This window comes from Sphaeramia orbicularis, chromosome 19, assembly GCF_902148855.1.
Source record: "Sphaeramia orbicularis chromosome 19, fSphaOr1.1, whole genome shotgun sequence".
NCBI classification, from domain to species: domain Eukaryota; kingdom Metazoa; phylum Chordata; class Actinopteri; order Kurtiformes; family Apogonidae; genus Sphaeramia; species Sphaeramia orbicularis.
This window is the reverse complement of record NC_043975.1, coordinates 16,826,168-16,843,451: the sequence shown is the minus strand read 5'-3', so window position 1 is coordinate 16,843,451 and position 17,284 is coordinate 16,826,168. Positions and strand designations below refer to the sequence as shown.

Here is a 17,284-nt window from a genome sequence, read left to right as displayed (position 1 = left end):
AGTGTTTTAGATCATCACTGAGGGAGTTCCAATGGTTCCTTAACGTTGTTAAAAGTGTTTCAAGACTTTATTCAAAAAAAAAAAAAAAAATTTAAAACTTCTGGTGGTCAGTTGGTAAGGCTATACTATGTGCTCCAAAAACGGTCATTTTGGACACATTTTCAAATTTGAATAAAAAATGCTCCAGATTATTACTGGGGTCAATCAAGTAGTTCCCTGAGGTGTTTAAAGGTTTTTCAAGACTTTATTCTGAAAAAAAAAAAAAAAAAAAAAAATCATTAAAAGCTTCTGTTGGTCAGTTTTAAGGCTATAATATGTGCTGCCAAAAATGGGTCATTTTGGACACATCATAAAATTTGGAGAAAAAGTGTTCTCCATCATCACTGAGGACGTTCCAATGGTCACTGATGTTTTTAAATGTATTCAAGAATTTATTCTAAAAAAAATTAAAAAAAAATAATTAAAACCTTCTGGTGGTCAGTTGATGAGGCTATAGTATGTGCTCCAAAAACGGCCATTCTGGACACATTTTCAATTTGAATAAAAAGTGCTCTAGATTATTTCTGGGGTCAATCAAGTAGTTCCCTGAGGTTTTTAAAGGTGTTTCAGGACTTTATTCTGAAAAAAAAAAAAAAAAAAAAAAAAAATCATTTAAAACATCTTGTGGTCAGTTGGTAAGGCTATAGTATGTGCACCAAAGATGGTCATTTTGGACACATTCTCAGATTTGGAGAAAAAGTGTTCTAGATCATCACTGAGGGCGTTCCAATGGTCCCCTGAGGTTTTAAAAGTGGTTCAAGACTTATTCTAAAAAAAAAAAAAAAAAAAAAAAAAATCATTTAAAAGCATCTTGTGGTCAGTTGGTAAGGCTATAGTATGTGCTCCAAAAACGGTCATTCTGGACACATTTTCAAACTTGAACAAAAGTGCTCTACATCATCACTGAGGGCGTTCCAATGGTTCCCTGAGGTTTTAAAGTTTTTTCAAGACTTTATTAAAAAAAAAAAAAAAAAAAAAATCATTAAAGCATCTTGTGGTCAGTTGGTAAGGCTATAGGTATGTGCTCCAAAAATGGTCATTTGGACACGTTTTCAGATTTGGAGAAAAAGTGTTCTAGATCATCACTGAGGGCGTTCCAATGGTTCCCTGAGGTTTTAAAAGTGTTTCAAGACTGTATTCTAAGAAAAATATATTAAAAGCTCCTGGTGGTCAGTTGGTAAGGTTATAGTATGTGCTCCAAAAACGGTCATTCTGGACACATTTTCAATTTGAATAAAAAGTGCTCTAGATTATTACTGGGGTCAATCAAGTACTTCCTTGAGGTTTTTAAAGGTGTTTTCAAGACTTTATTCTGAAAAAAAAAAAAAATCATTTAAAGCATCTTGTGGTCAGTTTGGTAAGGCTATAGTATGTGCTCCAAAAATGGTCATTTTGGACACGTTTCAGATTTGGAGAAAAAGTGTTCTAGATCATCACTGAGGGGCGTTCCAATGGTTCCCTGAGGTTTTAAAGTGTTTCAAGACTGTATTCTAAGAAAAATATATTAAAACCTTCTGGTGGTCAGTTGGTAAGGCTATAGTAGGTGCTCCAAAAATGGTCATTCTGGACACATCATAAATTTGGAGAAAAAGTGTCTCCATCATCACTGAGGGCGTTCCAATGGGTTCCCTGATGTTTTTAAAAGTGTTTCAAGACTTTATTCTAAAAAAAAAAAAAAAAATCATTTAAAGCATCTTGTGGTCAGTTGGTAAGGCTATAGTATGTGCTCCAAAAATGGTCATTTTGGACACGTTTCTAGATTTGGAGAATAAGTGTTCTAGATCGTCACTGAGGGCGTTCCAATGGTTCCCTGAGGTTTTAAAAGTGTTTCAAGATTTATTATAAAAAAAATGAATAAAAACCTTCTGGTGGTCAGTTGGTAAGGCTATAGTATGTGTTTCAAAAACGGTCTTTCTGGACACATTTTCAAATTTGAATAAAAAGTGCTCTACATCATCACTGAGGGCATTCCAATGGTTCCCTGATGTTTTAAAAAGTGTTTCAGTATTTATTCTAAAAAAAATTAATCAAAACCTTCTGGTGGTCAGTTGGTAAGGCTATAGTATGTGCTCCAAAAATGGTCATTCTGGACACATCATAAATTTTGGAGAAAAAGTGTTCTCCATCATCACTGAGGGCATTCCAATGGTTCCCTGATGTTTTTAAAAGTGTTTCAAGACTTTATTCTAAAAAAAAAAAAAAAAAAATCATTTGAAGCTTCTGGTGGTCAGTTGGTAAGGCTATAGTATGTGCTCAGAAAATGGTCATTTTGGAGACGTTTCTAGATTTGGAGAAAAAGTGTTCTAGATCATCACTGAGGGCGTTCCAATGGTTCCCTGAGGTGTTAAAAGTGTTTCAAGATTTATTATAAAAAAAATGAATAAAAACCTTCTGGTGGTCCAGTTGGTAAGAATATAGTATGTGCTCCAAAAATGGTCATTCTGGACACATTTTCAAATTTGAATAAAAAGTGCTCTAGATTATTACTGTGGTCAATCAAGGACTTCCTTGAGGTTTTTAAAGGTGTTTCAAGACTTTATTCTGAAAAAAAAAAAAAAAAAAATCATTTAAAGCATCTTGTGGTCAGTTGGTAAGGCTATAGTATGTGCTCCAAAAATGGTCATTTTGGACACGTTTCTAGATTTGGAGAAAAAGTGTTCTAGATCATCACTGAGGGGCGTTCCAATGGTTCCCTGATGTTTTTAAAAGTGTTTCAAGACTTTATTCTAAAAAAAAAAAAAAAAAAAATCATTTGAAGCGTCTTGTGGTCAGTTGGTAAGGCTATAGTATGTGCTCCAAAATGGTCATTTTGGACAAGGGTTTCAGATTTGGAGAAAAATTGTTCTAGATCATCACTGAGGGGCGTTCCAGGGGTTCCCTGATGTTTAAAGTGTTTCAAGACTGTATTCTAAGAAAAATATATTAAAAAGCTTCTGGTGGTCAGTTGGTAAGGCTATAGTATGTGCTCCAAAAATGGTCATTCTGGACACATCATAAATTTTGGAGAAAAAGTGTTCTCCATCATCACTGAGGGCGTTCCATGGTTCCCTGATGTTTTTAAAAGTGTTTCACGACTTTATTCTAAAAAAAAAAAAAAAAAAAAAAAAAAAATCATTTAAAGCATCTTGTGGTCAGTTGGTAAGGCTAGAGTATGTGCTCCAAAAATGGTCATTTTGGACACGTTTCTAGATTTGGAGAAAAAAGTGTTCTAGAATCATCACTGAGGGCATTCCAATGGTTCCCTGAGGTTTTAAAAGTGTTTTCAAGATTTATTATAAAAAAAAATAAAAACCTTCTGGTGGTCAGTTGGTAAGGCGATAGTATGTGCTCCAAAAATGGTCATCTAAAAACATCATAACATTTGGAGAAAAAGTGCTCTACATCATCACTGAGGGCGTTCCAATGGTTCCCTGAGTTTTAAAAGTGTTTTCAACTGTATTCTAAGAAAAATATAAAACTTCTTGAGGTCAGTAGGTAAGAATATAGTATGTGCTCCAAAATGGTCATTCTGGACACATTTTCAAATTTGAATAAAAGTGCTCTAGATTATTACTGTGGTCAATCAGTACTTCCTTGAGGTTTTTAAAGGTGTTTCAAGACTTTATTCGAAAAAAAAAAAAAATCATTAAAACATCTTTTGGTCAGTTGGTAAGGCTATAGTATGTGCTCCAAAATGGTCATTTTGGACACGTTTTCAGATTTGGAGAAAAATTGTTCTAGATCATCACTGAGGGCATTCCAATGGTTCCCTGAGGTTTAAAAGTGTTTCAAGACTGTATTCCTAAGAAAAATATATTAAAAGCTTCTGGTGGTCAGTTGGTAAGGCTATAGTATGTGCTCCAAAAATGGTCATTTGGACACGTTTTCAGCTTTGGAGAAAAATTGTTCTAGAGCATCACTGAGGGCGTTCTAATGGTTCCCTGAGGTTTTAAAAGTGTTTCAAGACTGTATTCTAAGAAAAATATATTAAAGCTTTGGTGGTCAGTTGGTAAGGCTATAGTATGTGCTCCAAAAATGGTCATTTGGACACGGTTTCAGATTTGGAGAAAAAGTGTTCTAAGATCATCACTGAGGGCGTTGCCAATGGTTCCCTGAGGTATTTAAAAAGTGTTTCAAGACTGTATTCTAAGAAAAAATATATTAAAAGCTTCTGGTGGTCAGTTGGTAAGGCATAGTATGTGCTCCAAAAATGGTCATCTGGACACATCATAAATTTGGAGAAAAAGTTTCTCCATCATCACTGAGGGCATTCCAATGGTTCCCTGATGTTTTTAAAAGGTGTTTCAAGACTTTATTTCTAAAAAAAAAAAAAAAATCATTTAAAGCATCTTGTGGTCAGTTGGTAAGGCTATATAGTAATGTGCTCCAAAAAACGGTCTTTCTGGACACATTTTCAAATTTGAATAAAAAGTGCTCTACATCATCACTGAGGGGCATTCCAATGGTTCCCTGATGTTTTTAAAAGTGTGTTCATTATTTATTCTAAAAAAAATGAATCAAAACCTTCTGGTGGTCAGTTGGTAAGGCTATAGTATGTGCTCCAAAAATGGTCATTTTAAAACATCACACAAATTTGGAGAAAAAGTGCTCTACATCATCAACTGAGAGCGGTCCAATGGTTCCCTGAGGTTTTAAAAGTGTTTCACAGACTGTATTCTAAGAAAAATATATTAAAAGCTTCTGGTGGTCAGTAGGTAAGGCTATAGTATGTGCTGCCAAAAATGGTCATTCTGGACACATTTTCAAATTTGAATAAAAAGTGCTCTACATTATTACTGTGGGCATCAAGTACTTCCTTGAGGGTTTTAAAGGTGTTTCAAGACTTTATTCTGAACAAAAAAAAAAAAAAAAAAAATAATCATTTAAAGCATCTTTTGGTCAGTTGGTAAGGCTATAGTATGTGCTCCAAAATGGTCATTTTGGACACGTTTTCAGATTTGGAGAAAAAGTGTTCTAGATCATCACTGAGGGTGTCGAATGGTTTCCCTGAGTGTTTAAAAGTGTTTCAAGACTGTATTCTAAGAAAAATATATTAAAGCTTCTGGTGGTCAGTTGGTAAGGCTATAGTAAATGTGCTCCAAAAATGGTCATTTTGGACACGTTTTCAGATTTGGAGAAAAAAGTGCTCTACATCATCACTGAGGGGGCGTTTCCATGTTTCCTGATGTTTTTAAAAAGTGTTTCAAGTTTATTCTACAAAAAATGAATCAAAACCTGCTGGTGGTCAGTTGGTAAGGCTATAGTATGTGCTCCAAAAAGTCATTCTGGACACATCATAAATTTTTGGAGAAAAGTGTTCTCTCATCATCACTGAGGGCATTCCAATGGTTCCCTGATGTTTTTAAAGTGTTTCAAGACTTTATTCTAAAAAAAAAAAAAATCATTTAAAGCATCTTGTGGTCAGTTGGTAAGGCTATAGTATGTGCTCAAAAACGGTCTTTCTGGACACATTTTCAAATTTGAATAAAAAGTGCTCTACATCATCACTGAGGGCATTCCAATGGTTCCCTGATGTTTTTAAAAGTGTTTCAGTATTATTCTAAAAAAAATGAATCAAAACCTTCTGGTGGTCAGTTGGTAAGGCTCCAAAAATGTGTATGTGCTCAAAATGGTCATTTTAAAAACATCACAAAATTTGGAGAAAAAAGTGCTCTACATCATCACTGAGGGCGTTCCAATGGTTCCCTGAGGTTTTTAAAAGTGTTTCAAGACTGTATTCTAAGAAAAATATATTAAAAGCTTCTGGTGGTCAGTTGGTAAGGCTATAGTATGTGCTTCCAAAAATGGTCATTTTGGACACGTTTTCAAATTTGGAGAAAAACGTGCTCTAGATTGTTACTGTGGTCAATCAAGTACTTCCTTGAGGTATGTCTAAAGGTGTTTCAAGGACTTTATTCTGAAAAAAAAAAAAATCATTTAAAGCATCTTGTGGTCAGTTGGTAAGGCTATAGTATGTGCTCCAAAAAATGGTCATTCTGGACACATCATTAAATTTGGAGAAAAAGTGTTCTCCATCATCACTGAGGGCGTTCCAAGGTTCCCTGATGTTTTTAAAAGTGGTTTCAAGACTTTATTCTAAAAAAAAAAAAAAAAAATCATTTAAAGCATCTTGTGGTCAGTTGGTAAGGGCTATACTATGTGCTCCAAAAATGGTCTTTCTGGACACATTTTCATGATTTGAATAAAAAGTGCTCTACATCATCACTGAGGGCATCCCAATGGTTCCCTGAGGTTTTAAAAGATTTCAAGACTGTATCAAGAAAAATATATTATAAAGCTTCTGGTGGTCAGTAGGTAAGAATATAGTATGGCTCCAAAAACGGTCATTCTGGACACATTTTCAAATTTGAATAAAAAGTGCTCTAGATTATTACTGTGGTCAATCAAGTACTTCCTTGAGGTTTTTAAAGGTGTTTCAAGACTTTATTCTGAAAAAAAAAAAAAAAATCATTAAAAACATCTTGTGGTCATATGGTAAGGCTATAGTATGTGCTCCAAAAACGGTCTTTCTGGACACATTTTCAAATTTGAATAAAAAGTGCTCTACATCATCACTGAGGGCATTCCAATTGTTCCCTGATGTTTTTAAAAGTGTTTCAAGATTTATTATAAAAAAATGAATCAAAACCTTCTGGTGGTCAGTTGGTAAGGCTATAGTATGTGCTCCAAAAATGGTCATTTTGGACACGTTTTCAGATTTGGGAAAAATTGTTCTAGATCATCACTGAGGGCGTTCCAATGGTTCCCTGAGGTTTTAAAAGTGTTTCAAGACTGTATTCTAAGAAAAATATATTAAAAGCTTCTGGTGGTCAGTTGGTAAGGCTATAGTATGTGCTCAAAAAATTGGTCATTCTGGACACATCATAAATTTTGGAGAAAAAGTGTTCTCCATCATCACTGAGGGCGTTCCAATGGTTCCCTGATGTTTTTAAAAGTGTTTCAAGACTTATTCTAAAAAAAAAAAAAAAAATCATTTAAAGCATCTTGGGGTCAGTTGGCTAAGGCTATAGTATGTGACTCCAAAAACGGTCTTTCTGGACACATTTTCAGATTTGATAAAAATTGCTCTACATCAACTGAGGGCATTCCAATGCTATCCCTGATGTTTTACAAAGGTGGTTTCAAGATTTATCTAAAAAAAAAATGATCAAAACCTTCTGGTGACCAGTTGGTAAGGGCTATAGTATGTGCTCCAAAAATGGTCATTCTAAAAACATCTAACATTTGGAGAAAAAGTGCTCTACATCATCCACTGAGGGCGTTCCAATGGTGCCCTGAGGTTTTAAAAGTTTTTCAAGACTGTCTTCAAGAAAAATATATTAAAAGCTTTTGGTGGTCAGTAGGTAAGAATATAGTATGTGCTCCAAAAATGGTCATTTTGGACACATTTTCAAATTTGAATAAAAGTGCTCTAGATTATTACTGTGGTCAATCAAGTACTTCCTTGAGGTTTTAAAGGTGTTTCAAGACTTATTCTGAAAAAAAAAAAAAATCATTAAAAACATCTGTGGTCATATGGTAAGGCTATAGTATGTGCTCCAAAAATGGTCATTTTGGACACGTTTTCAGATTTGGAGAAAAATTGTTCTAGATCATCACTGTGGGCGTTCCAATGGTTCCTGAGGTTTTAAGAGTGTTTCAAGACTGTATTCTAAGAAAAATATATTAAAAGCTTCTGGTGGTCAGTGGTAAGGCTATAGTATGTGCTCCAAAAACGGTCTTTCTGGACACATTTTCAAATTTGAATAAAAGTGCTCTACATCATCACTGAGGGCATTCCAATTGTTCCCTGATGTTTTTAAAAGTGTTTCAAGATTATTATAAAAAAAATGAATCAAAACCTTCTGGTGGTCAGTTTGTAAGGCTATAGTATGTGCTCCAAAAATGGTCATTCTAAAAACATCATAAAATTTGGAGAAAAAGTGCTCTACATCATCCTGAGGGCGTTCCACCTGGTTCCATGAGGTTTTAAAAGTGTTTCAAGACTGTATTCTAAGAAAAATATATTAAAAGCTTCTGTAGGTCAGTAGGTAAGGCTATAGTATGTGCTCTCAAAAACGGTCTTTCTGGACACATTTTCACAATTTGAATAAAAGTGTTTCTCCATCATCACTGAGGGCATTCAATGGTTCCCTGATGTTTTTAAAAGTGTTTCAAGACTTTATTCTAAAACAAAAAAACAAATCATTTAAAGCATCTTGTGGTCAGTTGGTAAGGCTATAGTATGTGCTCAAAAAACCGTCTTTCTGGACACATTTTCAAATTGAATAAAAAGTGCTCTACATCATCACTGAGGGCGTTCCAATGGTTCCCTGAGGTTTTAAAAGTGTTTCAAGAGTGTATTCTAAGAAAAATATATTAAAAGCTTTGGTGGTCAGTTGGTAAGGCTATAGTATGTGCTCCAAAAATGGTCATTTTGGACATGTTTTCAGATTTGGAGAAAAATTGTTCTAGATCATCACTGAGGGCGTTCCAATGGTTCCCTGAGGTTTTAAAAGTGTTTCAAGACTGTATTCTAAGAAAAATATATTAAAAGCTTCTGGTGGTCAGTGGTAAGGCTATAGTATGTGCTCCAAAAATGGTCATTTTGGACACGTTTTCAGATTTGGAGAAAAAGTGTTCTAGATCATCACTGAGGGCGTTCCAATGGTTCCCTGAGGTTTTAAAAGTGTTTCAAGACTGTATTCTAAGAAAAATATATTAAAAGCTTCTGGTGGTCAGTTGGTAAGGCTATAGTATGTGCTCCAAAAATGGTCATTTGGACACATCATAAATTTGGAGAAAAAGTGTTCTCCATCATCACTGAGGGCATTCCAATGGTTCCCTGATGTTTTTAAAAGTGTTTCAAGACTTTATTCTAAAAAAAAAAAAAAATCATTTAAAGCATCTTGTGGTCAGTTGGTAAGGCTATAGTATGTGCTCCAAAAACGGTCTTTCTGGACACATTTTCAAATTTGAATAAAAAGTGCTCTACATCATCACTGAGGGCATTCCAATGGTTCCCTGATGTTTTTAAAAGTGTTTCAGTATTTATTCTAAAAAAAATGAATCAAAACCTTCTGGTGGTCAGTTGGTAAGGCTCCAAAAATGTGTATGTGCTCCAAAAATGGTCATTTTAAAAACATCACAAAATTTGGAGAAAAAGTGCTACATCATCACTGAGGGCATTCCAATGGTTCCCTGAGGTTTTAAAAGTGTTTCAAGACTGTATTCTAAGAAAAATATATTAAAAGCTTCTGGTGGTCAGTAGGTAAGGCTATAGTATGTGCTCCAAAAATGGTCATTTGGACACGTTTTCAGCTTTGGAGAAAAATTGTTCTAGATCATCACTGAGGGCGTTCTAATGGTTCCTGAGGTTTTAAAAGTGTTTCAAGACTGTATTCTAAGAAAAATATATTAAAAGCTTTGGTGGTCAGTTGGTAAGGCTATAGTATGTGCTTCAAAAATTGTCATTTTGGACACGTTTTCAGATTTGGAGAAAAATTGTTCTAGATCATCACTGAGGGCGTTCCAATGGTTCCCTGAGGTTTTAAAAGTGTTTCAAGACTGTATTCTAAGAAAAATACATTAAAAGCTTCTGGTGGTCAGTTGGTAAGGCTATAGTATGTGCTCCAAAAATGGTCATTCTGGACACATTTTCAAATTTGAATAAAAAGTGCTCTAGATTGTTACTGTGGTCAATCAAGTACTTCCTTGAGGTTTTTAAGGTGTTTCAAGACTTTATTCTGAAAAAAAAAAAAAATCATTTAAAGCATCTGTGGTCAGTTGGTAAGGCTATAGTATGTGCTCCAAAAATGGTCATTCTGGACACATCATAAATTTTGGAGAAAAAGTGTTCTCCATCATCACTGAGGGCGTTCCAATGGTTCCCTGATGTTTTTAAAAGTGTTTCAAGACTTTATTCTAAAAAAAAAAAAAAAATCATTTAAAGCATCTTGTGGTCAGTTGGTAAGGCTATACTATGTGCTCCAAAAATGGTTTCTGGACACATTTTCAGATTTGAATAAAAAGTGCTCTACATCATCACTGAGGGCATTCCAATGGTTCCCTGAGGTTTTAAAAGATTTTCAAGACTGTATTCAAGAAAAATATATTAAAAGCTTCTGGTGGTCAGTAGGTAAGAATATAGTATGTGCTCCAAAAACGGTCATTCTGGACACATTTTCAAATTTGAATAAAAAGTGCTCTAGATTATACTGTGGTCAATCAAGTACTTCCTTGAGGTTTTTAAAGGTGTTTCAAGACTTTATTCTGAAAAAAAAAAAAAAAAATCATTAAAACATCTTGTGGTCATATGGTAAGGCTATAGTATGTGCTCCAAAAACGGTCTTTCTGGACACATTTTCAAATTTGAATAAAAAGTGCTCTACATCATCACTGAGGGCATTCCAATTGTTCCCTGATGTTTTTAAAAGTGTTTCAAGATTTATTATAAAAAAAATGAATCAAAACCTTCTGGTGGTCAGTTGGTAAGGCTATAGTATGTGCTCCAAAAATGGTCATTTGGACACGTTTTCAGATTTGGAGAAAAATTGTTCTAGATCATCACTGAGGGCGTTCCAATGGTTCCCTGAGGTTTTAAAAGTGTTTCAAGACTGTATTCTAAGAAAAAATATTAAAAGCTTCTGGTGGTCAGTGGTAAGCTATAGTATGTCTCAAAAAATGGTCATTCTGGACACATCAAATTTTGGAGAAAAAGTGTTCTCATCATCACTGAGGGCGTTCCAATGGTTCCCTGATGTTTTTAAAGTGTTTCAAGACTTTATTCTAAAAAAAAAAAAAATCATTTAAAGCATCTTGTGGTCAGTTGGTAAGGCTATATAGTATGTGCTCCAAAAATGGTCATTTTGGACACGTTTTCAGATTTGGAGAAAAATTGTTCTAGATCATCACTGAGGGCGTTCCAGTGGTTCCCTGAGGTTTTAAAAGTGTTTCAAGACTGTATTCTAAGAAAAATATATTAAAAGCTTCTGGTGGTCAGTTGGTAAGGCTATAGTATGTGCTCCAAAAATGGTCATTCTGGACACATTTTCAAATTTGAATAAAAAGTGCTCTACATCATCACTGAGGGCATTCCAATGGTTCCCTGATGTTTTTAAAAGTGTTTCAAGATTTATTATAAAAAAAATGAATCAAAACCTTCTGGTGGTCAGTTGGTAAGGCTATAGTATGTGCTCCAAAAATGGTCATTCTAAAAACATCATAAAATTTGGAGAAAAAGTGCTCTACATCATCACTGAGGGCGTTCCAATGGTTCCCTGAGGTTTTAAAAGTGTTTCAAGACTGTATTCTAAGAAAAAATATTAAAAGCTTCTGGAGGTCAGTAGGTAAGGCTATAGTATGTGCTTCAAAAATGGTCATTCTGGACACATTTTGAAATTTGAAAAAAAGTGCTCTAGATTATTACTGTGGTCAATCAAGTACTTCCTTGAGGTTTTTAAAGGTGTTTCAAGACTTTATTCTGAAAAAAAAAAAAAAAAAATCATTTAAAGCATCTTGTGGTCAGTTGGCAAGGCTATAGTATGTGCTCCAAAAATGGTCATTTTGGACACGTTTTCAGATTTGGAGAAAAATTGTTCTAGATCATCACTGAGGGCGTTCCAATGGTTCCCTGAGGTTTTAAAAGTGTTTCAAGACTGTATTCTAAGAAAAATATATTAAAAGCTTCTGGTGGTCAGTTGGTAAGGCTATAGTATGTGCTCCAAAAATGGTCATTTTGACACGTTTTCAGATTTGGAGAAAAATTGTTCTAGATCAACACTGAGGGCGTTCCAGTGGTTCCCTGAGGTTTTAAAAGTGTTTCAAGACTGTATTCTAAGAAAAATATATTAAAAGCTGCTGGTGGTCAGTTGGTAAGGCTATATAGTATGTGCTCCAAAAATGGTCATTCTGGACACATCATAAAATTTGGAGAAAAAGTGTTCTCCATCATCACTGAGGGCGTTCCAATGGTTCCCTGATGTTTTTAGAAGTATTTCAAGACTTTATTCTAACAAAAATGAATCAAAACCTTCTGGTGGTCAGTTGGTAAGGCTATAGTATGTGCTCCAAAAATGGTCAGTTTTCTCCATCATCACTGAGGGCGTTCCAATGGTTCCCTGAGGTCTTAAAGGTGTTTCAAGACTTTATTCTACAAAAAAAAAAAAAAAAAAAAAAATCAAAACCTTCTGGTGGTCAGTTAGTAAGGCTATAGTATGTGCTCCAAAAACGGTTATTCTGGACACATCATTAAATTTGGAGGAAAACTGTTCCCCATCATCAGTGAGGACAGGTGTGTATTGTTGTTTTTAGTAATTCTATAAAAATATGCAGGATTTTTCCATTTCATAATTTTTGACATAGTATTAAAATATTTAGGAATACAGCATGCAAATGCTTGTATTTGTCTTTTTCTACTTTTGATTTTCTTCATTAAAGTAAAACAATAGTTTCATATTACCACTTTTAAGTGTTGTAAATGTTAAAACAAAGATATAAATAAATAAAATAAATGAAGAGCACAAACATATGATACAAAATATGTGTATGTATGAAAAATAGCTATGTAAATAAATGCTGCTAAATTAGAGTAGCCCTCCGGCAACTTCATTTGGTAAAAGTAGCTCACAGAAGAGAAAAGGTTGGTGACCCTGATCTAGATGGTGGTCAGTAATGATCTAGATGGTGGTCAGTAATGATCTAGATGGTGGTCAATTGGTTATTTTGGACATATCATCAATTATGTGGCATTAAAAGCTTCCCGTCACCAAGGTTTCTGTCTGATTTGATGGCAGCCTTGCACTTCTTCAGGAGAGGTCAGTGTAGGTAACGGTTCAGTTAATGAACTCATTTTCTAAACAGCTGCTCATGTGGTTGGATGCTTCAGAAAAGTGTCATTTTTTACATTACAGACTTGCCTTGATTGGAAACAACATGATGCAACAGTTTTTTTTCACATGCACTTTGTGTTCAGCTCTTTCTTCACTTGTGTCCTACCTGCATGGTGCGTGCTCTGGCGTTGCCCTGCTGATGGGCGTGTCCACAGCCGTCCCTCCCCAGCCCAGGCGACAGCAGGTAGGGGTTATTAGGAGATGAAGGCTGGGGGCTACTGGAAGGCTTTCCGATGGGGGAGTCTTGTGGTGAACACTGTGGACTGAGGAACGCCGACATAGTGGAGGGGCTTCCAGACGAAGGGGCTGCGTCCATACATTGCGTCCCACCAGGGGCCCCCATATTGGACAGCTGAGTGTTGCAGTGTCCCAGATCCTCCATGCAGCTCCCAGGAGGACTTTTCAGCTGTTTTGGAGAGGACAGAGGACAGCTGGAGGACAGGGACATGGGCTCCTGTTTAATGGTCACCCCAAAGAAGTGCTGGCCCATCATGGCTGGAGTATGCTGGTGCATGGATGGGTGGTGGGACTGAGATGGAGGGGGGATGGTGTCCTGTGTGGCCCCATAGCAGCGTTTCCTTTTGTGAAGCTGCATCTTAAGCTCTTCAACCTAAAAGCATGATCGTGAAGACCACAAGTCAGTTCTGATACAGACTACGACAGAGAGAAAGCGCACATTAACCTATTTGATCAATATTCTGTATAATATACGACCCCGGGAAAATCAGACTCAACTACAAATATCCAGACCACCGAGAAAATTCCAGAGAACACTTTATGAACATCTGGAAAGTGCTCCAGGTGAAGACAAATGATCATAAGCCCTCAAACAAAGCGAAACCGATGTATGTTAAACCCTAACCCTAACCCTAGCTCTAACCCTAACCCTAGCTCTAACTCTAACCCTAACCCTAGCTCTAACCCTAACCCTAGCTCTAACCCTAGCTCTAACCCTAGCTCTAACCCTAACCCTAGCCCTAACCCTAACCCTAGCTCTAACCCTAACCCTAGCTCTAACCCTAACCCTAGCTCTAACCCTAGCTCTAACCCTAACCCAAGCTCTAACCCTAACTCTAACCCTAACCCAAGCTCTAACCCTAACTCTAACCCTAACCCTAGCTCTAACCCTAACCCTAACCCTAACCCTAACCCTAGCTCTAACCCTAACCCTAGCTCTAACTCTAACCCTAACCCTAGCTCTAACCCTAACCCTAGCTCTAACCCTAGCTCTAACCCTAGCTCTAACCCTAACCCTAGCCCTAACCCTAACCCTAGCTCTAACCCTAACCCTAGCTCTAACCCTAACCCTAGCTCTAACCCTAACCCTAGCTCTAACTCTAACCCTAACCCTAACCCTAGCTCTAACCCTAGCTCTAACCCTAACCCTAACCCTACCTCTAACCCTAACCCTAGCTCTAACCCTAGCTCTAACTCTAACCCTAACCCTAGCTCTAACCCTAACCCTAGCTCTAACCCTAACCCTAGCTCTAACCCTAGCTCTAACCCTAACCCTAGCTCTAACTCTAACCCTAACCCTAGCTCTAACCCTAACCCTAGCCCTAACCCTAGCTCTAACCCTAGCTCTAACCCTAACCCTAGCTCTAACCCTAACCCTAACCCTAGCTCTAACCCTAACCCTAACCCTAGGTCTAACCCTAACCCTAACCCTAGCTCTAACCCTAACCCTAGCTCTAACTCTAACCCTAACCCTAGCTCTAACCCTAACCCTAGCTCTAACCCTAGCTCTAACCCTAACCCTAGCTCTAACTCTAACCCTAACCCTAGCTCTAACCCTAACCCTAGCTCTAACCCTAGCTCTAACCCTAGCTCTAACTCTAACCCTAGGTCTAACCCTAGCTCTAACCCTAACCCTAGCTCTAACCCTAACCCTAGCTCTAACCCTAACCCTAACCCTAACCCTAACCCTAGCTCTAACCCTAGCTCTAACCCTAACCCTACCTCTAACCCTAACCCTAGCTCTAACCCTAGCTCTAACCCTAGCTCTAACCCTAGCTCTAACTCTAACCCTAACTCTAACCCTAACCTTAGCTCTAACCCTAACCCTAGCTCTAACCCTAGCTCTAACCCTAACCCTAGCTCTAACTCTAACCCTAACCCTAGCTCTAACCCTAACCCTAGCCCTAACCCTAACCCTAGCTCTAACCCTAACCCTAGCTCTAACCCTAGCTCTAACCCTAACCCTAGCTCTAACCCTAACTCTAACCCTAACCCTAGCTCTAACCCTAACCCTAACCCTAGGTCTAACCCTAACCCTAACCCTAGCTCTAACCCTAGCTCTAACCCTAACCCTAGCTCTAACTCTAACCCTAACCCTAACCCTAGCTCTAACCCTAGCTCTAACCCTAGCTCTAACCCTAACCCTAGCTCTAACCCTAACCCTAGCTCTAACCCTAACCCTAACCCTAACCCTAACCCTAACCCTAACCCTAACCCTAGCTCTAACCCTAACCCTAGCTCTAACCCTAACCCTAGCTCTAACCCTAACCCTAGCTCTAACCCTAACCCTAACTCCAGGACAATCAGACTCAGCTCCAAATATCCAGACCACCGAGAAAATTTCGGAGAACACTTTTATAAACATCTGGAAAGTGCTCCAGGTGAAGACAAATGATCATAAGCCCTCAAACAAAGCTAAACCGATGTATGTTAAACCCTAACCCTAGCTCTAACCCTAACCCTAACCCTAACCCTAATCCCCTAACCCTAACCCTAACTAACCCTAACCCTAACCCTAACCCTAACCCTAACCCTAACCCTAATCCTAACCCTAAACCCTAATCCTTAACCCTAACCCCTCACCCTAACCCTTACCCTCTAACCCTAACCCTAACCCTAACCCCAACCCTAACCCTCTAACCCTAACCCTAACTCCTAACCCTAACCCACTAACCCTAACCCTACCCTAACCCTAACCCAACCCTTACCCTAACCCTAACCGTAACCCTAACACCTAACCCTAACCCAAATTTTCATGACATTTTTGAAAAATTTTCCTCTAAAAGTAGGGTCCAATCAACTCCAAATGGCCTAAAACATGCTCCTATCACATTTCTATATGGTATTTTTTGAGGTCCACAGTCAAATTTTCACATTTTCATATTGCCCATTATATGTCTATGGCGAACTTTGACCCGGAATATCTCGGGAACCGAAGGTCGTAGAAACTCAGGAGTGGGATCCGTCTGACCTAATTTGGGGTCGCTGAATACGCCAGTCTTGGTCCTGTGTCTCTACGACCTTCCGTTCCCGAGATACATGCAAAATAAAATTACTTCCGGTTATATCTCCGGAACCGGAAGTCGCACGTGAACGAGGGTGGCACCAATGGAAAGCCCGCCCCAAAACAGGGGGGGTAGGTCCAGCTTTCATTTCTCTATGACCTTCCGTTTGGCGTCAAAATCAAAAGGGGTCATCCTCAACGGGGCCATCATGGTTTTCATCCCTGTTCCTAACCCTAACCCTCCCTAACCCTAACCCCTAACACTCTAACCCTAACCCCAACCCTAACCCTCCCTAACCCTAACCCTAACCCTAACCCTAACCCTAACACTCTAACCCTAACACTCTAACCCTAACCCCAACCCTAACCCTCTAACCCTTAACCCTGGCCCTAGCTCTAACCCTAACCCTAACCCTAGCCCTAATCCTAACCCTAGCCCTAGCCCTAACCCTAACCCTAACCTTAACCCTAGCCCTAACCCTAGCTCTAACCCTAACCCTGGCCCTAACTCTAACCCTAACGTGAGTGCTTTTCTAGAAAAGACAGTGCAGACCTCTGACCTAACTTCTAACAGACTCGAGGATACTGCAGGCAAGTGGGCCCCTGTGTCCCCCCACCCTGATCACCACCAAAATTTACTCATTGTTCCTTGCGCCAATATCAACATTTCCTGAAATTTTCATCCAAATCCACATAACTTTTTGAGTTATATTGCACACAGACAGACAAACCAACGCTGACAAAAACATAACCTCCTTGGTGGAGGTAATGAAGGGATATGACATATGCACAATGTGAGCAGAAGACAATAATATGTTTGAGTCTACCAGCTCTACTTACAAATGCAGTGACTGAAAAGGTTGGCCACTGAGTGTCCTGGGCGGGCTCAAACCACCAACCTTTCAGTTAACGGCCTAAAGCAGTAACTGATTGCACCAGGTGGATGTCAGAAGGTGAGTTTGTCTGAAAGGATCACCCACCTGTCTTTGTTCCTGGTGCAGTTTCCACGTCAGCTCCTCAATCACCTTCTGCTTCTCCACCAGCATCTTGTCCTTCTCAGCCTCCAGGCCGTCCATGCCTCCCCCCTCCCCTGACCTCTGACCTCCCCCTCCCAGCCGTCCTCCATGCTGAGCTG

The 17,284-nt window shown here is 38.1% G+C and overlaps 1 pseudogene; it reads right to left on the bottom strand.

The window, feature by feature from the left end:
* LOC115410475 (myosin-2-like) overlaps window positions 1-17,284 on the bottom strand; it is a 42,739-nt pseudogene that overhangs the window by 10,144 nt on the left and 15,311 nt on the right.